This window comes from Muntiacus reevesi, chromosome 4 (genome assembly GCF_963930625.1).
Source record: "Muntiacus reevesi chromosome 4, mMunRee1.1, whole genome shotgun sequence".
Classification (NCBI taxonomy): domain Eukaryota; kingdom Metazoa; phylum Chordata; class Mammalia; order Artiodactyla; family Cervidae; genus Muntiacus; species Muntiacus reevesi.
In genome coordinates, this window is record NC_089252.1 from 91,785,096 (window position 1) to 91,809,046 (window position 23,951).

Sequence of the window (23,951 nt, forward strand, 5' to 3'; positions counted from 1 at the left end):
TTCCAGGACCCAATCCTCGTTCAATGGAATAGAATATCCAGGACTGGGGTTGGCTCCTTAAAAGCACCCCAGGTGACTCTTGTAATCAAATAACCTTCTGGCTTTATATTTAAGACCTTTGGCTGTACCTTAAAACTGCCTGGGGAGATTTAACAAGAAACAGTGCTGCCTGGGTCCCCTGTCCAGTGAGTTGGATTTAGTTGATCTGGAGAACAGCCTGAACATCAGTATTTAAAAGCTCCTGTGTGATGTCATTGTGCAGCCAAGTGTGAGCAGCCCTGATGAGGCACCTATTAAGAAGGAGTAATTTTCTTCTGACTCACTAGCAAAATATGACAGGCACCATATGCTCCAGCACAGCATTTCTTTTATACAATTTTAAATTTAGTGTTCCAGCTACACAGGGTCTCAGTGGTCATTTAGCAAAGCCCTCATTTCTGCCCTCAGTTTAGACTAGTGAGGCCAGAGAGGTTAAGGGGCTGACCCAAGGCTACACAGCTAGTTCTGAGAAGGCCCAGCACAGAGATCTTCCTGCCACAGATAAGCAACTCTTCATCAGTCCTTAATTATATCTGGAATAAATGTTCTTATGTGTAATTGACTTTGTTCTGAGAAGCATCCTGCTGCTTTTTTGTTAAAAAGTAGTTTTAATTACATTCAATAAACAAACAGGAAGTACAATACCTACATTTGTTTTATAGGAGCAGTTTTGCAAACTCAGCCACACACAGGAAACAAGGAAATACTTTGGAAACTTTTAAAAATGCAGATCCTGGAAGGTTGATTTAGGAAATCTATGGTGGGCCTAGGAATCTTCAGCTCCTATCCACTTATAAACTAGCAACCCTCCCACCCTTCATAATCCTGAAGCCAATAGTCCAGGGGCCAGGCTTTGAGAAGCTCTGTCCTGTCATTTGATTACAAACACTGGTTTAAACTATTTAAATAAAAATAGCACCTAGCTCTTATTCTAAATAACATAAAGCTCAGCTTTCTGGTTTTCCAAATTTGTGCACAACATTAAACTCTCAGCATTTCTAGATCAGAGAGTACATCCACAGTTTATAAAGGATTGCTCTATCAAACAAAGCCAATTAATCACTGAGTACAAATAAACTTCTTCTTAACTGCAGTCTTGCCATCATCCATATTTTGACTGACTAGAGTTTTAAAATACTGTTTGCTATTTATATACCAATATTTCTGCATATGCATGATTCATTTTACATCCCTTAAGCTGGTTGTAAGACTCCAAATTCTACAGAGGCCAGAAAAGCATTGCTAATGAATCAAGGCAAGAGGGTTGGGAGTTTCATAGGAAGTCGTGAGGGCCGTGGCAAATGTACTACTCAGCTATGTCTAAAAGGAACATTTGTTATTTGGCTCAGGGCTGTTATGCTGACATGGGAATACAGACCCAGAGGTGCCGAACTTCTAGTCTCTATCCTCAAGAGAAGGTGAAAGTCTAGACCAAGAGTGTACAAACTCAGACCAGAGACAATTCCAATCTGCCATCTGCATTTTCAAGTGAAGTTTTGAAAAACAGTCATGGGAGGAGGAGCTAAGATGGCGGAGGAATAGGACGGGGAGACCACTTTCTCCCCCACAAATTCATTGAAAGATCATTTGAACGCTGAGCAAACTCCACAAAACAACTTCTGATCGCTAGCAGAGGACATCAGGCACCCAGAAAAGCAGCCCATTGTCTTCGAAAGGAGGTAGGAAAAAATATAAAAGATAAAAAGAGAGACAAAAGAGTTAGGGACGGAGATCCATCCCGGGAAGGGAGTCTTAATAGAGGAAGTTTCCAAACACCAGGAAACCCTCTCACCGGTGGGTCTGGGGGAAGTTTTGGAATCCCGGAGGGCAACCTAACTGGGAGGAAAAATAAATAAAACCCACAGATTACAAGCCTAAAAGCAACTCCCAGCAGAAAAGTACCCCAGACTCTTGCATCCACCACCAGCAAGTGGGGGCGAAACGTAGAGGAGTCGGCGGCATTGCTTAGGGTAAGGACCGGGCCCCAAGGCCCTGAGAGCAATCGGAGGGAGGTAACCTGAGATAGCAACTTAAACTGTGGGATAGCAAGAGAGAGAGAGAGAAAATGAACCAGCAGGAACACACTGCTGGCCGTTTGCAGAACAAAGGGACTGAGCAATTCGAGAAGAGCTCGCTGGTGGACCAATCCATCCCCCGCCAGAGGCGGGGGTGGGGGGGCGGGGGGGAGGGACAAACTTGGCCCCAGAGACGGCACCCCCCACCAAACTGCAAACAGGCCCCAGTTTCTAACCAAAGACTTCCTGAGATTCTGGGTGGTCGACATCTGCCAGGAGGGTCGCAGTCAGAGATCAGGTCCCCAGAAGAGACACAGGGCACACTGGACCTGCGCGCAGAAACTGAGGCTGGGACCGCGGAGGGGATAAGGCGAGCTGCACCTGGGGAGAGTGTGCTCGTCAAGCTCCTGGAGGCCTGAGCTGCTCGGACAGGGAAGGCACAAAACGCAGGCCCAAGCAAGCCTGTGCCTTTGTGGAGTACCTGAAAACTGGAACCGCAGGCAACTCAGGGCCTGCTCCTTGTGGAGCAACTTGGAGCCTGAGCAGTGTAGACGGGGAAAGCACACACATCATGAGCGGGGTCAAACCCAGTGTGGCTGGAACACTGCGAGTGTTCCCCACGCACGCCAGTGACATTTGTCTGCAGCTCCCTTCCCTCCCCACAGCACGACTGAACAAGCGAACCTAAACAAGAGACCACCTCCACCCACTTGTGTCAGGGTGGAAATTAGACACTGAAGAGACCTGCAAACAGAAGCCAAATAAACAAAGGGAACCGCTTTAGAAGTGATCGGTGCAACAGATTAAAATCCCTGTAGTTAACACTGACTACACTGGAAGGGGCCTATAGATATTGAGAAGTGTAAACTGGTACAAGGAGTTATCTGAAATTGAACCAAACCCACACTGCCTGCAACAGCTCCAGAGAAATTCCTAGGTATATTTTTACTACTTTTTTTTAATTAAAAAATTTTTTTTCTCTTTTCTTTTTTTTAAAGCCTATTACTCCTCTATTACTCCTTAATTGTCACTTTTATAACCCACTATAACCTTGAAAAAAAAAAAGGACACTATTTTTAAAGCAAACTTCATATATATTTCTTAAATTTTTGTGTTTTTGTTTTTCTAAATATTGCATTTTTAAGAATCTAACCTCTACTTTAGATTTTTAATCTTTGTTTTTCAGTATTTGGTATCAACTTTGGACATTTAAGAATCCAACCTTCAGTACCCATACTGATTTGATTACTCACTCCCCCTTTTGATTCTCCTTTTTCTCCCCCAGATCACCTCTCTTTCCTCCCTCCCCCTTCTCTTCTCAGTCCAATTCTGTGAATCTCTGTGGGTGTTCCAGGCTGCGGAGAACACTTAGGCAACAGAGTACTGCCTAGATCTGTCTCTCTCCTCTTGAGTCCCCCTTTTTCTCCTCCTGCTCACCTCTATCTCCTTCCTCCCTCTCCTCTTCTTCATGTAACTCTGTGAACCTCTCTGGGTGTCCCCCATGGTGGAGAATCTTTTCACCATTAACCTAGAAGTTTTTTTATCAGTGCTGTATGGATGGAGAAGTCTTGAGGCTACTGGAAGAATAAGACTGAAGTCCAGAGGCAAGAGGCTTAAGCCCAAAACCTGAGAACACCAGAGAACTCCTGACTACAGGGAACATTAATTAACAAGAAATCGTCCAAAAGCCTCCATACCTACACTGAAACCAACCACCACCCAAGAGCCAGTATGCTCCAGAGCAAGACATACCACACAAATTCTCCAACAATGCAGGAACATAGCCCTAAGCATCAATATACAGGCTGCTCAAAGTCACACCAAACCCATAGACCCATCTCAAAATTCACTACTGGACACTCCATTGCATTCCAGAGAGAAGAAATCCAGCTCCACCCACCAGAACACCGACGCAAGCTTCCCTAACCAGGAAACCTCAACAAACCATTGTCCAACCCCACCCACTAGGAGAAACATCCACAATAAAAAGGAACCACAGACTACCAGAATACAGAAAGGCCACCCCAAACACAGCAATCTAAATAAGATGAAAATGCGGAGAGATACCCAGCAGGTAAAGGAACATGAAAAATGCCCACCAAGCCAAACAAAAGAGGAGGAGACAGGGAAACTACCTGAAAAAGAATTTAGAATAATGATAATAAAAATGATCCAAAATCTTGAAAACAAAATAGAGTTATAGATAAATAGTCTGGAGACAAGGATTGAGAAGATGCAAGAAATGTTTAACAAGGACCTAGAAGAAATAAAAAAGAGTCAATTAAAAATGAATAATGCAATAAATGAGATAAAAAACACTCTGGAGGGAAACAACAGTAGAATAATGGAGGCAGAAGATAGGATAAGTGAGGTAGAAGATAAAATGGTGGAAATAAGTGAAGCAGAGAGGAAGAAAGAAAAAAGAATCAAAAGAAATGAGGACAACCTCAGGGAGCTCGGGACAATGTGAAACGCCCCAACATTCGAATCATAGGAGTCCCAGAAGAAGAAGACAAAAAGAAAAGCCATGAGAAAATACTTGAGGAGATAATTGCTGAAAACTTCCCTAAAATGGGGAAGGAAATAGTCACGCAAGTCCAAGAAACCCAGAGAGTCCCAAACAGGATAAACCCAAGGTGAAACACCTCAAGACACATATTCATCAAATTAACAAAGATCAAACACAAAGAGCAAATATTAAAAGCAGCAAGGGAGAAACAACATATAATGCACAAGGGGATTCCCGTAAGGATAACAGCTGATCTTTCAATAGAAACTCTTCAGGCCAGAAGGGAATGGCAGGACATACTTAAAGTAATGAAAGAGAATAACCTACAACCCAGATTACTGTACCCAGCAAGGATCTCATTCAGATATGAAGCAAAAGCTGAGAGAATTCAGCACCACCAAACCAGCTCTTCAACAAATGCTAAAGGATCATCTCTAGACAGGAAACACAGAAAAGTTGTAAGAACGCGAACCCAAAACAACAAAGCAAATGGCAACGGGACCATACCTATCAATAATTATCTTAAATGTAAATGGGTTGAATGACCCAACCAAAAGACAAAGAATGGCTGAATGGATACAAAAGCAAGACCCCTATATATGCTGTCTACAAGAGACACACCTCAAAACAAGGGACACATACAGACTGAAAGTGAAGGGCTGGAAAAAAGTATTTCATGCAAATGGAGACCAAAAGAAAGCAGGAGTCACAATACTCATATCAGATAAAATAGACTTTAAAATAAAGGCTGTGAAAAGAGACAAAGAAGGACACTATATAATGATCAAAGGATCAATCCAAGAAGAAGATATAACAATTATAAATATATATGCATCCAACATAGGAGCGCCGCAATATGTAAGGCAAATGCTAACAAGAATTAAAGGGGAAATTAACAATAACACAATAATAGTGGGAGACTTTAATACCCCACTCACACCTATGGATAGATCAACTAAAAAGAAAATTAACAAGGAAACACAAGCTTTAAATGACACAATGGTCCAGTTAGACTTAGTTGATCTCTACAGGACAATTCACCCCAAAACAATCAATTTCACCTTTTTCTCAAGTGCACAAGGAACCTTCTCCAGGATAGATCACATCCTGGGCCATAAATCTAGCCTTGGTGAATTAAAAAAAAATTGAAATCATTCCAGTCATCTTTTCTGACCACAATGCAGGAAGATTAGATCTCAGTTACAGGAAAAAAACTATTAAAAATTCCAACATATGGAGGTTAAATAACACGCTTCTGAATAACCAACAAATCATAGAAGAAATCAAAAAAGAAATAAAACTATGTATAGAAATGAATGAAAATGAAAACACAACAACCCAAAACCCATGGGACACTGTAAAAGCAGTGCTAAGGGTAAGGTTCATAACAATACGGGCTTACCTCAAGAAACAAGAAAAAAGTCAAGCAAATAACCTAACTCTACACCTAAAGCAACTAGAGAAGGAAGAAATGAAGAACCCCAGGGTTAGTAGAAGGAAAGAAATCTTAAAAATTAGGGAAGAAATAAATGCAAAAGAAACAAAAGAGACTATAGCAAAAATCAGCAAAGCTAAAAGCTGGTTTTTTGAAAAGATAAATAAAATTGACAAACCATTAGCCAAACTCATCAAGAAACAAAGGGAGAAGGACCAAATCAACAAAATTAGAAATGAAAATGGAGAGATCACAACAGACAACTTTGAAATACAAAGGATCATAAGAGACTACAACCAGCAGCTATATGCCAATAAAACGGACAACTTGGAAGAAATGGACAAATTCTTAGAAAAGTGCAACTTTCCAAAACTGAACCAGGAAGAAATAGAAGATCTTAACAGACCCATCACAAGCATGGAAATCGAAACTGTAATCAGAAATCTTCCAGTAAACAAAAGCCCAGGACCAGATGGCTTCACAGCTGAATTCTACCAAAAGTTTAGAGAAATTCTACCAAAAGTAGCACCTATCTTATTCAAACTCTTCCAGAAAACTGCAGAAGAAGGTAAACTTCCAAACTCATTCTATGAGGCCACCATCACCCTAATACCAAAACCAGACCAAGATGCCACAAAAAAAGAAAACTACAGGCCAATATCACTGATGAACATAGATGCAAAAGTCCTTAACAAAATTCTAGCAAACAGAATCCAACAACATATTAAAAGGATCATGCATCATGACCAAGTGGGCTTTATCCCAGGAATGCAAGGATTCTTTAATATCTGCAAGTCAATCAATGTAATACACCACATTAACAAATAGAAAGATAAAAACCATATGATTATCTCAATAGATGCAGAAAAAGCCTTTGACAAAATTCAACATCCATTTATGATAAAAACTCTACAGAAAGCAGGAATAGAAGGAACAGACCTCAACATAATAAAAGATATATATGACAAACCCACAGCAAACATTATCCTCAATGGTGAAAAATTGAAAGCATTTCCCTTAAAGTCAGGAACAAGACAAGTGTGCCCACTCTCACCACTACTATTCAACACAGTTTTGGAAGTGTTGGCCACAGCAATCAGAGCAGAAAAAGATATAAAAGGAATCCAGATAGGAAAAGAAGAAGTAAAACTCTCACTATTTGCAGACGACATGATCCTTTACATAGAAAACCCTAAAGACTCTACCAGAAAATTACTAGAGCTAATCAATGAATATAGTAAAGTTGCAGGATATAAAATTAACACACAGAAATCCCTTGCATTCCTATACACTAACAATGAGAAAACAGAAAGAGAAATTAAGGAAACAATATCATTCACCATTGCAACAGAAAGAATAAAATACTTAGGAGTATATCTACCTAAAGAAATGAAAGACCTATATATAGAAAACTATAAAACACTGATGAAAGAAATCAAAGAGGACACAAATAGATGGAGAAATATACCGTATTCATGGATTGGAAGAATCAATATTGTGAAAATGACTATACTACCCAAAGAAATTTATAGATTCAATGCAATCCCTATCAAGCTATAAATGGTATTTTTCACAGAACTAGAACAAATAATTTCACAATTTGTATGGAAATACAAAAAACCTCGAATAGCCAAAGCAATCTTGAAAAAGAAGAATGGAACTGGAGGAATCAACCTGCCTGACTTCAGGCTCTACTACAAGGCCACAGTCATCAAGATAGTATGGTGCTGGCACAAAGACAGAAATATAGATCAATGGAATAGACTAGAAAGCCCAGAGATAAATACACATACCCATGGACACCTTATCTTCGACAAAGGAGGCAAAGACATGCAATGGAAAAAAGACAACCTCTTTAACAAGTGGTGCTGGGAAAACTGGTCAACCACTTGTAAAAGAATGAAACTCGAACACTTTCTAACACCATACACAAAAATAAACTCAAAATGGATTAAAGATCTAAAGGTAAGACCAGACACTATAAAACTCCTAGAGGAGAACATAGGCAAAACACTCTCTGACATAAATCACAGCAGGATCCTCTATGATCTAGCTCCCAGAATATTGGAAACAAAAGCAAAAATTAACAAATGGGACCTAATTAAACTTAAAAGCTTTTGCACAACAAAGGAAACTATAAGCAAGATGAAAAGACAGCCTTCAGAATGGGAGAAAATAATAGCAAATGAAGCAACAGACAAAGGATTAATCTCAAAAATATACAAGCAACTCCTGCAGCTTAACTCCAGAAAAATAAATGACCCAATCAAAAAATGGGCCAAAGAACTGAACAGACATTTCTCCAAAGAAGACATACAGATGGCTAACAAACACATGAAAAGATGCTCAACATCACTCACTATCAGAGAAATGCAAACCAAAACCACAATGAGGTACCATTACACGACAGTCAGGATGGCTGCTATCCAAAAGTCTACAAGCAATAAATGCTGGAGAGGGTGTGGAGAAAAGGGAACCCTCTTACACTGTTGGTGGGAATGCAAACTAGTACAGTCACTATGGAGAGCAGTGTGGACATTCCTTAAAAAACTGGAAATAGAACTGCCATATGACCCAGCAATCCCACTCCTGGGCATACACACCAAGGAAACTAGATCTGAAAGAGACACATGCACCCCAATGTTCATCACAGCACTGTTTATAATAGCCAGGACATGGAAGCAACCTAGATGCCCATCAGCAGACGAATGGATAAGGAAGCTATAGTACATATACACAATGGAATATTACTCAGCCATTAAAAAGAATACATTTGAATCAGTTCTAATGAGATGGATGAAACTGGAGCCCATTATACAGAGTGAAATAAGCCAGAAGGATAAAGACCAATACAGTATACTAATGCATATATATGGAATTTTAAAAGATGGTAACGATAACCATATATGCAAAACAGAAAAAGAGACACAGATGTATAGAACAGACTTTGGGACTCTGTGGGAGAAGCCAAGGGTGGGATGTTCTGAGAGAAAAGCATCGAAAGAAGTATACTATCAAGGGTGAAACAGATCGCCAGCCCAGGTTGGATGCATGAGACATGTGCTCAGGGCTGGTGCACTGGGAAGATCCAGAACAATGGGATGGGGAGGGAGGTGGAAGGGGGGATCGGGATGGGGAACACATGTAAATCCATGGCTGATTCATGTCAATGTATGGCAAAAACCACTACAGTATTGTAAAGTTATTAGCCTCCAACTAATAAAAATAAACGAAAAAAAAAAAAAAAAAAAAGAAAATCAGTCATGCTGTTTTGTCTACATATTGTCTATAACTGCTTCCTCTCTACAGTGGCAGAGTTAAATATTTGCAGCTAAGAACCATGGCCCTTGAAACCTAAAATGTTTATTATCTGGCCCTTTATAGTTAAAATTTGCTGATCTTGATCTACATTTTTTGTGTGTAAAATTTTTGCATGCCAGGTCAAATTCTAAAAGCATTACATGTCCAAATACAATAGATATGCTGAAGAACTAACATTTGACCTTTAAAGAACTCAGAGGTTGATCTGCATATACCTTACAGTCATCCCTTCAAATAAGCAGTTCCTTCACATCCACGCATTCAGCCAACCTTGGACAGCATAGTACTGTCATATTTGCTACTGAGAAATATTTGCATGTAAGTGGACCTGTACATTTCAAACCCATGTTGTTCAAGGGTTACCTGTACTCACTTTTCCTTTTGTACATATGGTTGGAATATAACTCTATAGGGCATAGGAGAGATAGTATTTTTATTCCTGTAACACTTTATAAGAGGACATCACGTCCAGAAAAATAGGCACTTAAGTAGGATGATATGTGGAGGAAATCTTTGGCAATTAGAAAGAATTTTGCTTGTAGAAACAAAGAAAAAAACAAGCATAAAGGACTTTGAGTTTAAAGATACCAAAGACTGGTTTAAGGGAAAAATCTCAAAGAAAAATTACAGCCTAAATAACAGAGCTGAGGGAAAATCTACATCAGTTTTTATGATGCCTTAGGAAAACTTGCCAAATTTCCTGAACATATAAAGAATGACTCTGAACTTTCCAGATAAAAAACAAACAAACAAACACATCAGTCCTCCATAAAGGAACAAGAAGCAGATTGGTATCAGCCTTCTAATAAGGTTTTACATTTTTTTACATTTTCATTGACAAATAAATGATATACGTCACTGTATATGTTTAAGGCATATAGTATGATGGTTTGATTTACATATATTATGAAGTGATTCGGTTCAGTTCAGTCAGTCGTGTCTGACTCTTCACGACCTCATGAATCACAGCACACCAGGCTTCCCTGCCTATCACCAACTTCCAGAGTACACCCAAACTCATGTCCATTGAGTCAGTGATGCCATCCAACCATCTCATCCTCTGTCGGCCCTGCCTTCAATCTTTCCCAGCATCAGGGTCTTTTCAAATGAGTCAGCTCTTTGAATCAGGTGGTCAAAGTATTGGAGTTTCAGCTTCAACATCAGTCTTTCCAATGAACACCCAGGACTGATCTCCTTTAGGATGGACTGGTTGGATCTCCTTGCAGTCCAAGGGACTCTCAGGAGTCTTCTCCAACACCATAGTTGAAAAGCATCAATTCTTTGGCGCTCAGCTTTCTTCACAGTCCAACTCTCACATCCATACATGACCACTGCAAAAACCATAGCCTTGACTAGACAGACCTCTGTTGGCAAATTAATGTCTCTGCTTTTTAATATGCTGTCTAGGTTGGTCCTAACTTTCCTTCCAAGGAGCAAGCGTCTTTTAATTTCATGACTGCAATCACTATCTGTAGTGACTTTGGAGCCCAGAAAAATAAAGTCAGTCACTGTTTCCCCATCTATTTGCCATAAAGTGATGGAACCAGATGCCATGATCTTAGTTTTCTGAATGTTGAGCTTTAAGCCAACTTTTTCACTCTCCTCTTTCACTTTCATCAAGAGGCTTTTTAGTTCCTCTTCACTCTCTGCCATAAGGGTGGTGTCATCTGCATATCTGAGGTTATTGATATTTCTCCTGGCAATCTTGATTCCAGCTTGTGCTTCCTCCAGCCCAGAGTTTCTCATGATGTACTCTGCATATAAGTTAAATAAGTAGGGTGACAATATATAGCCTTGACATACTCCTTTTCCTATTTGGAGCCAGTCTGTTGTTCCATGTCCACTTCTAACTGTTGCTTCCTGACCTGCATACAGGTTTCTCAAGGGGCAGGTCAGGTGGTCTGGTATTCCCATCTCTTTCAGAATTTTCATTTATTGTGATCCACATAGTCAAAATCTTTGGCATAGTCAATAAAACAGAATTAGATGTTTTACTGGAACTCTCTTGCTTTTTCTTGCCAACGGATGTTGGCAATTTGATTTCTGGTTCCTCTGTCTTTTCTAAATTCAGCTTGAACATCTGGAAGTTCACAGTTCATGTATTGCTGAAGCCTGGCTTGGAGAATTTTGAGCTTTACTTTGCTAGCATGTGAAATGAGTGCGATTGCGCGGTAGTTTGAACATTCTTTGGCATTGCCTTTCTTTGGCACTGGAATGAAAACTGATCTTTTCCAGCCCTGTGGCCACTGCTGAGTTTTCCAAATTTGCTGACATATTGAGTGCAGCACTTTCACAGCATCATCTTTTAGGATTTGAAATAGCTCAACTGGAATTCCATCACTTCCACTAGGTTTGTTCGTAGTGATGCTTCCTAAGGCATCTTATGAATCATATGAAGTGTGTACATATAAGTAATCATATAAAGTGATTACTACTAATAAAATTTAACATCAGAAATCCAGTTTGTTTTAGAAGCAAAGCCTTCTAGAGCTTTTGTCAAGCATGTTTTTTTAATTATTAAAAGAAATACCTATTGCTTTTCCTCCAACCTTCTATTTTATATGAGTCCTCGATCTTTTCTCCTCCATTATTTCCAACAATGCTACTTTTCAGGAAGGGATATGAACCCTGTGGCTGGTAGGGGGTTACAGTAATTCATTCTTACATTTCATGTTGAGTTTTTAAAATTGCTTTCAGAGGTATTGTGGATAGAGAAGAAAGGCAAGAAAATAGGGGTCATAAAGAAACTTGGGTTGAACTATGTCAGAATTGTAGCAAGAAGGAAGTCCTTGATAATTCATTGGTGTTTCAGGACCCAAACTTAAATTTAACTAATAGCAAAAAAACCAAAAAACAAAAAACGTGGGCTGACTTTTATAGTTTGAATGTCCCTCTCAAAGGTACCCAAGGCTAAAATTAGGAATAAAGGTCTTGGGTAGCTTGACATTGGTACTACTTCTAAATTTCTAGCTCAAAAGAAAAAGCATATGCGTAAGATGAAATAAACTGTTGTTTAAAAAGTCAAATACATTTGACTGTGTAAGTCAAGATAAGCAACTGAACGTAAACCAGTTAGAAAAATTTTAAACAAGAGGAAAACTGAGAAATACATTGCATCCAAATGTATCCTCTGGCTTAGAAGTTATGAAGCATTCCACCATTATAACTATAGTGATAAACAAAAATAGGTTAGTATAGAATTACTATGTACCAAGTACTTTACATACATTATCTCAGTTAATTATTAAAGGGTATTATCTTGTGTTACTGACAATGATACTGAGGCTAAAAAGGTGAAGTAACTTGCTCTAGATATGCACACAAGAGGTAAAGACCATAATAAAAAAAAAAACAACAAAGCAAAACAAACTTCTGCTCTATATACCATTATTTCCCTGTGAAGTATGTCTGTTTTACAGATAAAGCATGTAAAGACTCCGGAAAATCAACATTGTGAAACTGGTAAATGGCAGGAGCAGGATAGAACCCAAGTCTTCTCACATTCATACCATTTCCATCATGTCACCCCATCTTTCACCTGAAGACTTGTAGTCACCCATTCCAAATAGAGATTCAGAGAAAGAATCTCCACAGGAGAGTAGCTGTTCAAAGACAATACCAGTGAACACGTTGCAAAGAATGATAATAGCTATAATCCCCAAATATGCCCTTTCAAAAGCTGATCACGATTGGCTGTGGCTAAACTCTGAAAGTGAAAGTCGCTCAGTAGTGTCCAACACTTTGCGACCCCATGGACTATACAGTCCATGGAATTCTCCAGGCCAGAATACTGGAGTGGGTAGCCTTTCCCTTCTCCAGGGGATCTTCCCAACCCAGGGATCGAACCCAGGTCTCCTGCACTGCAGGCCGATTCTTTATGTGGTTAAAAGTAAGGCTCTTATAAACACACACATACATACACACACACAATAAGTCAGAGCCAGTGATTTTAGAGTGGGGGTCAGCAAATTGTGTCCCATGGGCCAAATCCATCTCCATGGGTCGAATGCAGCCTAACATCTGCTGTAAAGAAAGTTTTGTTGGAACACAACTACAGTCATTCATTTACATATTATCTACGGCTGCTTTCACGCTCCCATGGCAGAGTCATGCAGTTGCAACAGAAACCATACGATTAGCACAGCCTAAATTATTTACTGTTTGATCCATTATAAAATAAGACTATCAAGCCCTGTCCTATAGGGCTAACTATGTCACATGGAAACTGTTATAGCGCTCTACTACAGGGGAACTGTTTCTAACTTGGATTTGAAGCCAGAAGTGAGTTTTTTTTGCAAGCAGTCTCTATAGAGCAAGAGTTTGAGAGGCAGAGAGAGCATGCAGGCTGCATAAAGGTATAGCATCTTCCAAGGCATTCCTGCTAAATGGTAAACAGCAGCTAATATTTACTGAGTATGTTTAAGAAAAAGCAAAACATTTCATAAAGGACCAGAAAGTGAAGATTGTACTTTCTGCTAAAATATAAGCACTAAGAATATTCCACGTGAATATGATGTATAATAATAGCTGTAATTCCAGAACAGGGCATCTCAGTGCAGGTGGCATGAAGGGATTAGCCATCCCCTTCTCAGGTGATCTTCCTGACCCAGACAGAGTAAGATCCCAGAAACTCAATGGGGAAAACAGACTGGAGCAAAGCAAAGACCGTTCCTTAGTTTAAGAATGGTAGCAGATGTTTGCTCTTAGGAAGATCTGAAGACTTCTACCAGAATTTTTCCCCATGCTGTCTTTTTAGTCTAATTGTTTTTATATGTGGGCATGTAAAGTAAGATATTGCCATTTCTTCACCCTCCTCCTCACCCTGGCCTGAACCACAGAAACTGGAAAGTTCTATCACATATCTTATTTCATGATTTCATCAGCCCTCCAGCTGCCTTTATCAATTGAATGAATTTGCCCCACCATGCTATATAATATATACATATATATTTATAAAATATATAATTATATATGGTAATTATGCAATAATTTATACATGATAAAATGTATAATTATATAAAGATATATTTATAAATACAAATATGGGCAATAAAATAAACTATATAAACATATATAGATACATATATCAGGGAAAGAGGCTGGGAAAGTGATACCACTCATTACTGAGGAGTATGGAACAACTCTAGTCAGAAACTTTAAACTTGTGCATGTCACTTTGTGACTTGGAGCCTCTGAAGGCTGCCTTGGCATTTATATGAGATAAGGTAAATCAAATGCTGTGTACAGTGATAGTCAGAAAAAAGGGGTTCAAAAAAGTGTTAGCAATCACTGTCAATCAACTCTTCTGCTGTCTTCAGAAAAACTGTAACTTAAAGTATCTCTCCAGGTACTGTCACTTGGAGATAATTATGCTGCGAGAACCCCTTTGTGAACCCCTTTCTGGGGCTCAGATAAGGACAATACCAGGTAAAACAGCATGCCTTGCTGAAGAATCACATTAAAAAGTAAAAAGTGACTGTGTTAGTTACTCACTCATGTCCAACTCTTTGTGACCTCATTGGCTATAGCCCACTAGGCTCTTTTGTCCATGGAATTCTCCAGGCAAGAATACTGGAGTGGTTAGCCATGCCCTTCTTCAGGGGATCTTCTGGACCCAGAGATTGAACCTGGGTCTCCTGCATTGCCTGAAGATTCTTTACTGTCTAAGCCAAGAATAACATATAAAGCTTTCCATTTTGGTGAACTACCCACTCCTCTTCTACTTTTAGATACTTTAGCTTCTCAAATAGTCAAAGCTGATCCACATACAGGTAGGTAGTTCCTAGAGAAACTGTGTATAAAGAACAGCAAATAAGTAGCTGGCCATTCCTTCTAGAACAATTCTAAGATGATTTTTAGTTGGCTGATAAAACCAGATATATAACTTAACAAACTGCAATCTCTTGCCAATCTTTCCCGTCTTTCACTCTAAGAAGGAAAGTGTGTATTTCATTATCAAGAATTTTCAGTACATATTCTAACTTTCTTTTTCCTACTTCTACCTTTCTGCACCTAAAAAAAGCATATAAATTTCCAGTGAGGTACCCCTGGTTTTCCAGAATCTTCATTAAAAATATTCTAACACAATCATCTGGTAAACATGACACTTTTTGCTGAGGCTTATTTTTTCTTTAAAAAAAAAAAAAAAAAGAAAGAAAGAAAATTCTGGCCATAAGAGTATGTTCCAGGCTGGAAGAAAAATTTTAAAGGAATGTTATGTTTCTGCCTTAACAAAATGCTTGAACATGATCTCCTGGGTCTGCCTGTCAAGCTTAGGTGTCACTCTGCTCCTCACATCAATGTACTGCGAGCTTCTCAAGAACTTCTCTGACTCCTTATACCCGGAGTGATGTGAATCCCTTTTCTATTTTTCTTGAGTCAGGATTTTTCTGTGTAAAAGCCTCTCTTTCTACATTTGTCCCATTATATAAGGAAAAGCTGATGTAATGACAACTACAGGCAAATGGGGAGGATAGCCACACCTGCCTGGTCCCAGATTCATACTTCTAAGCCTCTTCTGCCTGAACGAGGTAGAGGTGATACCTGGCCCTGCTTGCCCACTCTGTTCCAATCCACTGCAGCCTATTCCTCAATGACACGTCTGCGGGCCTGGGTCAGGACGTAGCATCTTGAGAGATCATTGAATGGTCTGGTTCAAAATGATGACCCCTCCCAGGCCCTGGATGGTAGACTGTTAGCAAAGGCTAATGTTTTATTAGACTCCACTTGCTATTGATCTCCTGAGATTGAAATATGAATGAGGCACTCAATTTAACTTTCTCATTTTAAAGAAACCATATACGAACCTAATTCAAAATCAATTTATGTATCACTCTATGGGGTTGCAAAGGGTTGGATACGACTGAACAGCTGAACAACTAATAGACAAGGATTAAGAGCACAAGTTCTGGTGTTGAAAAGCCTGAGTTAGCTTCACCTCCTTCTAATCTGTTTGCCCATCTGTGGCATAGGAATAATAAAAGAAACTAATTCAAGGATATTTGAAGGTTAAACACAAATAATAATGACACAAAGCATTTAACAGAGTGCCCGTCAGGTATAGGTGCATAGATTTTTATTGTTATTCTTGCTCTTATCTTTGTTATTAGCTAGAGGGGACTTAATGAAACCTAGAAATGCGGAGAAGCTAAGTGACCTGGCCCAAGTCGCATAGCTACATCAGAGCAAAGTCAGGGCTGGAGTCAAGGTCACGTGATACTTGGTTCAATCTGACTATTTGTTGGAGTAGGGGGAGGATGCTTATGCTGATCACTTGGACAAAAAAGGTGTATCACATCAGAGCTGGCTCATGCGCACACCTGTCCTCTGGAACCCTTTGCTGAGATTATGATCTAAGATGCACTGGTGTACAGACAGAACATGTAAAAATAGGTAGACTCAGGTTAGTATTTTATTTCCTCAAATTCATGCCTTAGCCAGCAGTTCCTGAACTTTGTCCTGTCACGTGGCACCTACAGTATCTCAGCAGTTCCTTCACAATGTATCTAGACGCAAAAAATACTTAACATTTCCATTTATAAGTAGTCAGTTCAAGCAACCTAACAGATATCTACATCCTAACAATTTAACAACCATTTGAAAATGTAATATACATAATCTGAAAGATAATATGGATAAAGACAATGTATATAAAATATTACAAAATAGTATTTCTGCACAACTTCTTAGATACCATTACTCTTATTTCTTGCTCCACACTGATTTTCTCATGGTATATGCTTGTGATTGCAGCAACTACTGAAACTCAGCTATACAAAGATATGACATCATCAAAAATATCTAGCCTGAATGGGAACAAAGTCCAAAAGAGAGGGGTTATGAATATGTAGGGCTGATTCATTTGCTGTAAAGTAGAAACTAACACAACTTGGTAAAGTAACTATGCTCCAACAAAAATTAGCTTAAAATACATAAAAACAAACAAACAAAAAACCCCTTATGCAGTTTCAGACTGAACTACCCTGAGCTTCAGTGTGTTCAAGAGATGTTGAGTATCATTCTAATTTCCTGAAAAATTTAAAATATTCTGTAGTGTCTATGAGAACGAGGCAGTGCCCAAGGGTGACTCAGCACAGTTTGAGAGACATGGACGTAAGCTTTGTTGGCCTCACTGGCCTTTTACCTACAAATACGGGGGAGGCTACTCTATGTATGTATGGGACTTCCCTGGTGACTCAGTGGTAAAGGATCTCCTGCAATCCAGGAGACATGAGTTCAATTTCTGGGTCGGGAAGATCCCCTGGAGAAGGAAATGACAAACCACTCCAGTCTGCTTGCCTGGGAAATGCCATGGACAGAGGAGCCTGGCAGGCCACGGTTCATAGGGTTGCAAGGAGTCGGACATGAGTTAACGACTAAACCATCACCAACACAGTATGTACAGAAGTTGCAGGGATAACTTAAATAGTGAAACTGCCAAGCACAGAAACCAATGGGTCTCAGATTTCAGTGAGCCTAAGAATTCCTTTTTTCTTTTTTGAATTATTGGTCCTCTATTCCCCCTGAGGTCTACATTTTTTATTCTCATCAGGAGATTTATACGTAGGTGGTCAGAAGACTACTCTTGGAGGAAAACTGCTTGAGATGTAACATTTATTTGTTTGGGGTGTATGCAAATGCCAGCCATTTAGGGAAGAGAGTTAGTGGATGACATTTTCCTCTTAATGGGTAATGAGAAAGCTCAAAATGACTCCAGGGGCTTGCTAAGTAAGTTTCTTTCATCAAATTCCCCAGGTAATCAATCTATAGATTCTCACCCACGCCTACATAGTTCACCTGATAGCACTTTGTTAAAACAACTAACCTATAGGAATTTTGATCCATGAATTTAAAAAGGCTTTGAGAAGAAAAAGGAAAGATACTTTGAGTGTGCAAAGAATCTACTATTAAATCTTAAAGGCTGCACTGCATAAAGTAAAATTATTGTTATTAAATACTCCCCAGATTACAAGGTAGCAGCAGCTCATATTGTCAAAGGCCAGATTGGGCCTTTGTGATGCCTACAGTTCTAAGCATGAAGGAAGGAAACTTGGCCTCTTGAAGGATATTTGCCTACAGCATAATACCAATAATGGAAATAATATCAGATCATATAAAGTTGAGGCTTTTATTCTCTGCAGAACTGAGAAATGATGAGAGAAGCACTCTGGGAATTTTTGCTTTAGATTAAATATTTGAATCATGACTGTCTGAGACAATCACATTCAGTTTGAAAATTACTTTGCTATCTCAAGCATGCTGAGAATAAAAGACACTTTCGGTATCTCAATTAAGACATGAAAATCGTATTTTCTACGGGATTTGTACAGTTAAAGAAAGAGAAAAAAAATATTTGAATGGTACTTAACATTTTAGCTAAATTTAACTAGCTCCATCTCACTGCTGTGTTACTGAAATAAACAAGTTCACAGTCCTTTGGAGTTGATTAAAGATACTCAGTTGAAGCTCTTGGTTCTAAAGAGAATCAGACAAGAGAACCAAAACAAAAGCCAGCAGGCCATCCATTCTGCTGTTCTGCATTAAGGTGGCAAAACTCAGACTTTCTAGCATCTTCTAACATTCACTTCCAAACTAGCTTGAGCCTCTAACTCCACTGACATATTATTACTGAGGCCATGGAGGGCACAGGCAGCCCTTACTTCGTAGGTTTATACCCTTTATCCTATTCTTGCTGAGGTCAGTTGTCATTGCTTAGAAAGGCCAGCCAGCCTCAGAACTTGTCAAAAGGGTGGAAACACTCCATCTATCCACCCATCCATCCATCATCTAAAAGTGTGAATGGACTTAGGAGAAAGTGGTAACAATTTGATGATGCATATTCTTTAGCAGGATCCACTGCCCAAATGTAACCTCACTCAACTATCAACTCTCAATGCTCTATGGTGCCAAACCACCTTGGTTTGGCCCTGAAGGCCCTGTTAATAAAGCTGACTTTTAAAATTCCATGTCTCCTCTGTGTTTGTTTTAAGCTCAGGTCAAATGGAAATAACCAGGATTTCTTGGTCTTTACGTGCTAGTCCCCCATCCCTGAATCTTTACTTCTGTGACTGCTTCTATTCAGGAAAATAATTATTGTACAATGGTTTGATATGATTTTAAATCCACTTGTTTATGACAAAATCAAGTTATTTATTTTTTCATTTATTTTTATTAGTTGGAGGCTAATTATTTTACAATATTGTAGTGGTTTTTGCCATTCATTTACATGAATCAGCCATGGTTTTACATGTGTTCCCCATCCTGACCCCCTCTCCCACCTCCCTCCCCATACCATCCCTCTGAGTCTTCCCAGTGCACCAGCCCTGAGAACTTGTCTCATGCATCCAACCTGGGCTGGCGATCTGTTTCACACTTGATAATATACATGTTTCATATACACAATGGAATATTACTCAGCCACTAAAAAGAATACATTTGAATCAGTTCTAATGAGATGGATGAAACTGGAGCCCATTATACAGAGTGAAGTAAGCCAGAAAGACAAACTCCAATACAGTATACTAATGCATATATATGGAATTTAAAAAGATGGTAATGATAACCCTATATGCAGTACAGAAAAAGGGACACAGAAGTATAGAACAGACTTTTGGACTCTGTGGGAAAAGGCGAGGGTGGGATGATCTGAGAGAATAGCATTGAAACATGTATATTACCAAGTTGCTTTTCTAAGTAAAGTTGTTTGGATAAAAAAGTGAAGTTGTTGTCTCAGGATGCTGTCACCTACATGCATGGTGCCAATGGGTATCAAGCAGCTTGGCCTCTGAGGGGCCATGCTGGTGGCTTATCAATAAGAACAAGTGAACAAGCAACTATGGTGAGGAGACATTTCCACAATAAATACCAGAGTTAGTGAAGAATTTACTGAAGTTAGTGAAGTTAGTTAAGGCTTTCCAACAGTGTTCAAGCTGAGCAAGGAGACTCTTCACTGATCTAAATAGCTCTCTGAAGACCTTGGGGCAATAGCTCCTGTCTAGAAAAGATGACTCTACCAAATAGTGGTGCAAACCATGCAGAGGCCCCACAAATGAGATCATCTTGACCGCCTACACCAGCACCTTTGTTCCCTAGCAACATGCTCTAACTACAGGGAGTTTTGATTTTGCACTGTCAGTTGAATACCAACTCCTGGTTGGAGAAACTCTGTCTCCTGAGAATCAACTCATAGGAAGATACACTGCGAACTAAATATGAACTTTATTCCTTTCCTCTCTCTTCACCTGGAACAGTCATATAATTAATCTATCATTGTTTTAAAGTATGTTATTTATTTATTGGCTTATTAAGTAACATTATTTTGTATTTCACTATTAGCTTGTGAAATTTTTATAATTTCTGCAGGGAATCTGTATTAAATAAAATATCATCAAAGGAACAAAACAACTACCTCACTCTTTCTCAACTTCTCTGTTAGTATCTTACCCATGATTAATGTGATCTTTCCAGGAAGTTTTCTCTGACTTCCAGCACCCCCGCTGATGAACTGTTTCCTCTGATTTGAACCTGTAGCACTAATCTCAATGGGCCCATTACTCTCCTACTGATATTAAGGAAATGTGGCTAGAAGTCAGATTTCTATCTTTCCCATTAGACTGTAATTTCTCAAAAGGTAGAATTCACTTTTGCATCTTTCCTAACAGATAAGACAGGGCAGGTAGCATACTGCCTGTGAGGAGTGAATGAATGAATGAGTAAGAGAAAAGAACTGATATGCAGTTACCCCTAGAAATCCTTCAAAGATGTTAATGTATCTAAGTTATACATGATTGAACTTTTCTGTTTCTGCACAAGGGACTATTCATTGAAAGAAAACAGGAAGAGAATTCTATATATTCTGTGTAGAATATGAGGTCATCACTCAATTCTGGGGAACTGGCTGTGGAAAGAAAACAGCACAAGAGGACTGTTTAAAAGTAAACTCTACCTACTTTAGCTCTTTTGCTTATCACCTGGCAAATGAGAGACTATTCCCCCCATTCTAATCCATGTCCATTCACAAGACAAAGGCAAGATGGCATATATATCATATCAACAACATTCCTCAGTGAAATCAGCAGAATTAATTAAGGATTTCACATGGCCCATCTCAAATGGAACTGAGGGTAGACAAGGAGATGTCCTCTTTGACTCAGGGAAACTTTGGCTATTCAAGTTCAAAGAGAATAGTAGCTTATTTCTAATATCATGAGGAATGTTTAACAAATGACATCCTGCAATATCTTTTCATTCTATACTACCTTCTGATGTACGGTATGTAATTTCCATTGCACACCAAAAACACCGTGGCTTGTTTACAAGGCTTCAAACACAATATTTTAAACCTGGTTTTCAAAAATCACTTAAGCCTGGTTTAGTGTCTTGATGGTAGATGGGAACAAACTCAGGATATATGAAAGAATAATTAGAAAAGATAAAAGGGACTAAAAATACTCCTCAAAGGAACACATAATATTATTTATAGTGGAAGAAGTTTGTGGGAGCTGGCTCATGGCAGAGTTCTGTGAGCTGGCTGTTAAGTCATTGGTAAACTGAAGGCAGCTACATTGGGAATATTTACACCATAAAAATTGGCAAATATTACATCTCAAAGCCTATTTTTGTAAATTTTTTTGAGGACTGGTTTAGTAACACACCATTGAGTAGAGACTAGTATAGATGGCAAAGAAGATAAAGAAGTAGACAGATATTCTTATTGATTTTTTGTATCCTCAAATTTTTGAGGCTCCGAGAAGCCATCTGCTGCGGGGAAGACACTTGAGCCGGAAGCAAGCCTGGACCCTAAGAACCGCAGCCCCAGTAAATGGTCCGTGGCCCAGAAAATCGCTGTGCTGGAGGAGAGAGCCGTCTCAGAAAAGAGGGCGGTTCAAGACAAAGCCAGCGTCTCGGAAAAGAGACTGGTGTCTGAGAAAGCCACCGTCTTCGTGAAGACCCCGGCCCCGAGACGCAGCCGGTCACAGGCACGGCCATGGCCGCAGCGCGGTCCCAGGCCCGGGTGCACCCAGCCTCAGCGGAGCGCCCGTCCAGCCCCGGGGGGCAGCAGGGTGCTGGGCCTGAGAAGGAGCCTGAGTCCTTGGAAGGGCCTCTGAGGCCTCCCGCCCATCACTCTGCAGGTGAGGATCCCCAGCACAGAGGCTGAGGCGAAGGACCCCTCACTGACACGGGCCTTGCCCACCTTCAGCAGGGCCCTGCAGCGCTCCAGCCCCCCCCCCATCTCCTTCCAGATGAGCCCCCGGAGAGACAGCTCAGAGGCGGCATTAACCCACAGCGCCAGGGTGAGGCTCCTGGCCATATCGGTCAAATTAGGCCTGAAGCTGGAGCGATACCACTTGGCCATTCAGAGATCAGAGTCCGTCAAGTGTGCAAACCCGTCCCTCACTGAGTTCTTCATGGCTTCCGTGGATGTTGCCAGAAAATGCCACCTCTTCGAGAAAGAGCTGGCGGGCCAGAGCAGAGCGGGCCCAGCCTCCAGCCGCAAGGAGAACTTGTAGCTCTCAGGGGTGGTGACGTCGCGGCTCAACCTTTGGATTAGCAGGACCCAGGAGTCAGCACAGCAGGGCCCGCAGAACCAGGAGACGCAGAGGGAGTCGGCAGCTGGCAGGAGGCCCCAGTGGAGGAAGAAGCCAGAACTCCCACTGGGTGCCGAGGTGTGAGGAGCCAGTCTCAGGCCAGCAGCCTACATTAGGAACAGTTACAGTTACATTAGCAGTTCCTACATTAGGAACAGTATCAGGGGCTGCATCTTAAGTAACAATGAAAATGTCTAACTAGAATTGTGCATATTGTAGAAGTATGTTTCTATATAGGACAAGAGGATTTAAGTCCTAGTTCTACCAAAATACAAAGCACCAAAGAGGTTTTAATAAAATACTTTCAGTGATACACAAATTTCCTGTGTTTCTTGTAGCATATATAACATCTTCAAAAAACAACTGACCCTTTAACTTACTTTTTCTGTCAAATTTGGTGGCCATTACCATGCATATTGTCATGTGTGCAAGAGTGCTAAGTCATTTTAGTCATGTCCGACTCTTTGTGACCTTATGGACTGTAGCCTGCCAGGCTCCTCTGTCCATGGGGATCTTCAGGCAAGAATACTGGAGTGGGGTGCCATGCCCTCCTCCAGATGATCTTCCCAACCGAGGAATCGAACCCATGTCTCTTATGTCTCCTGCATTGGCAGGCAGGTTCTTTACCACTAGCGCTACCTGGGAAGCCTACATACTGTCATAATCATCTTTAAAACAATGATCGAGATATGTACTTTGTCCCTGATTCTAATAATGCAATTCACTGTATCTTTATATCTAAGTCATCTGTGATAAAAATGTTATAAAATTATGAAAGAATAACTTTAATAAGAGTCACGAAATAAAATCCTGTTATATCTTACAGACAAAATACAGTTCTTTTAATGCTATGCTGGTTATAATCCAATCACGTCTTTGACAGGGAGAAAATACGAAGAGGTGTTCTTGTGTATTTAGTCATTGCTGTGATTCTTCCACATCCACGCCTCTCCTGGTAGTCACACTCATGTCCACACTTCCCATCACACTGATGTTAGTTTTGTCCATACAGAATGTGGGTGGAGCCTCCAGAGTGTCTCTTCTTA

General features: G+C 40.0%; 1 protein-coding gene and 1 pseudogene across 1 annotated transcript in view; one reads left to right on the forward strand and one right to left on the reverse strand.

Annotated features, from left to right (window-relative positions):
• Positions 1–23,951, reverse strand: part of TAFA1 (TAFA chemokine like family member 1) — a 513,193-nt gene that overhangs the window by 169,938 nt on the left and 319,304 nt on the right. The gene's annotated exons all lie outside the window — the stretch shown is intronic.
• On the forward strand, positions 2,105–22,989 carry LOC136166343 (ladinin-1-like; annotated as a pseudogene).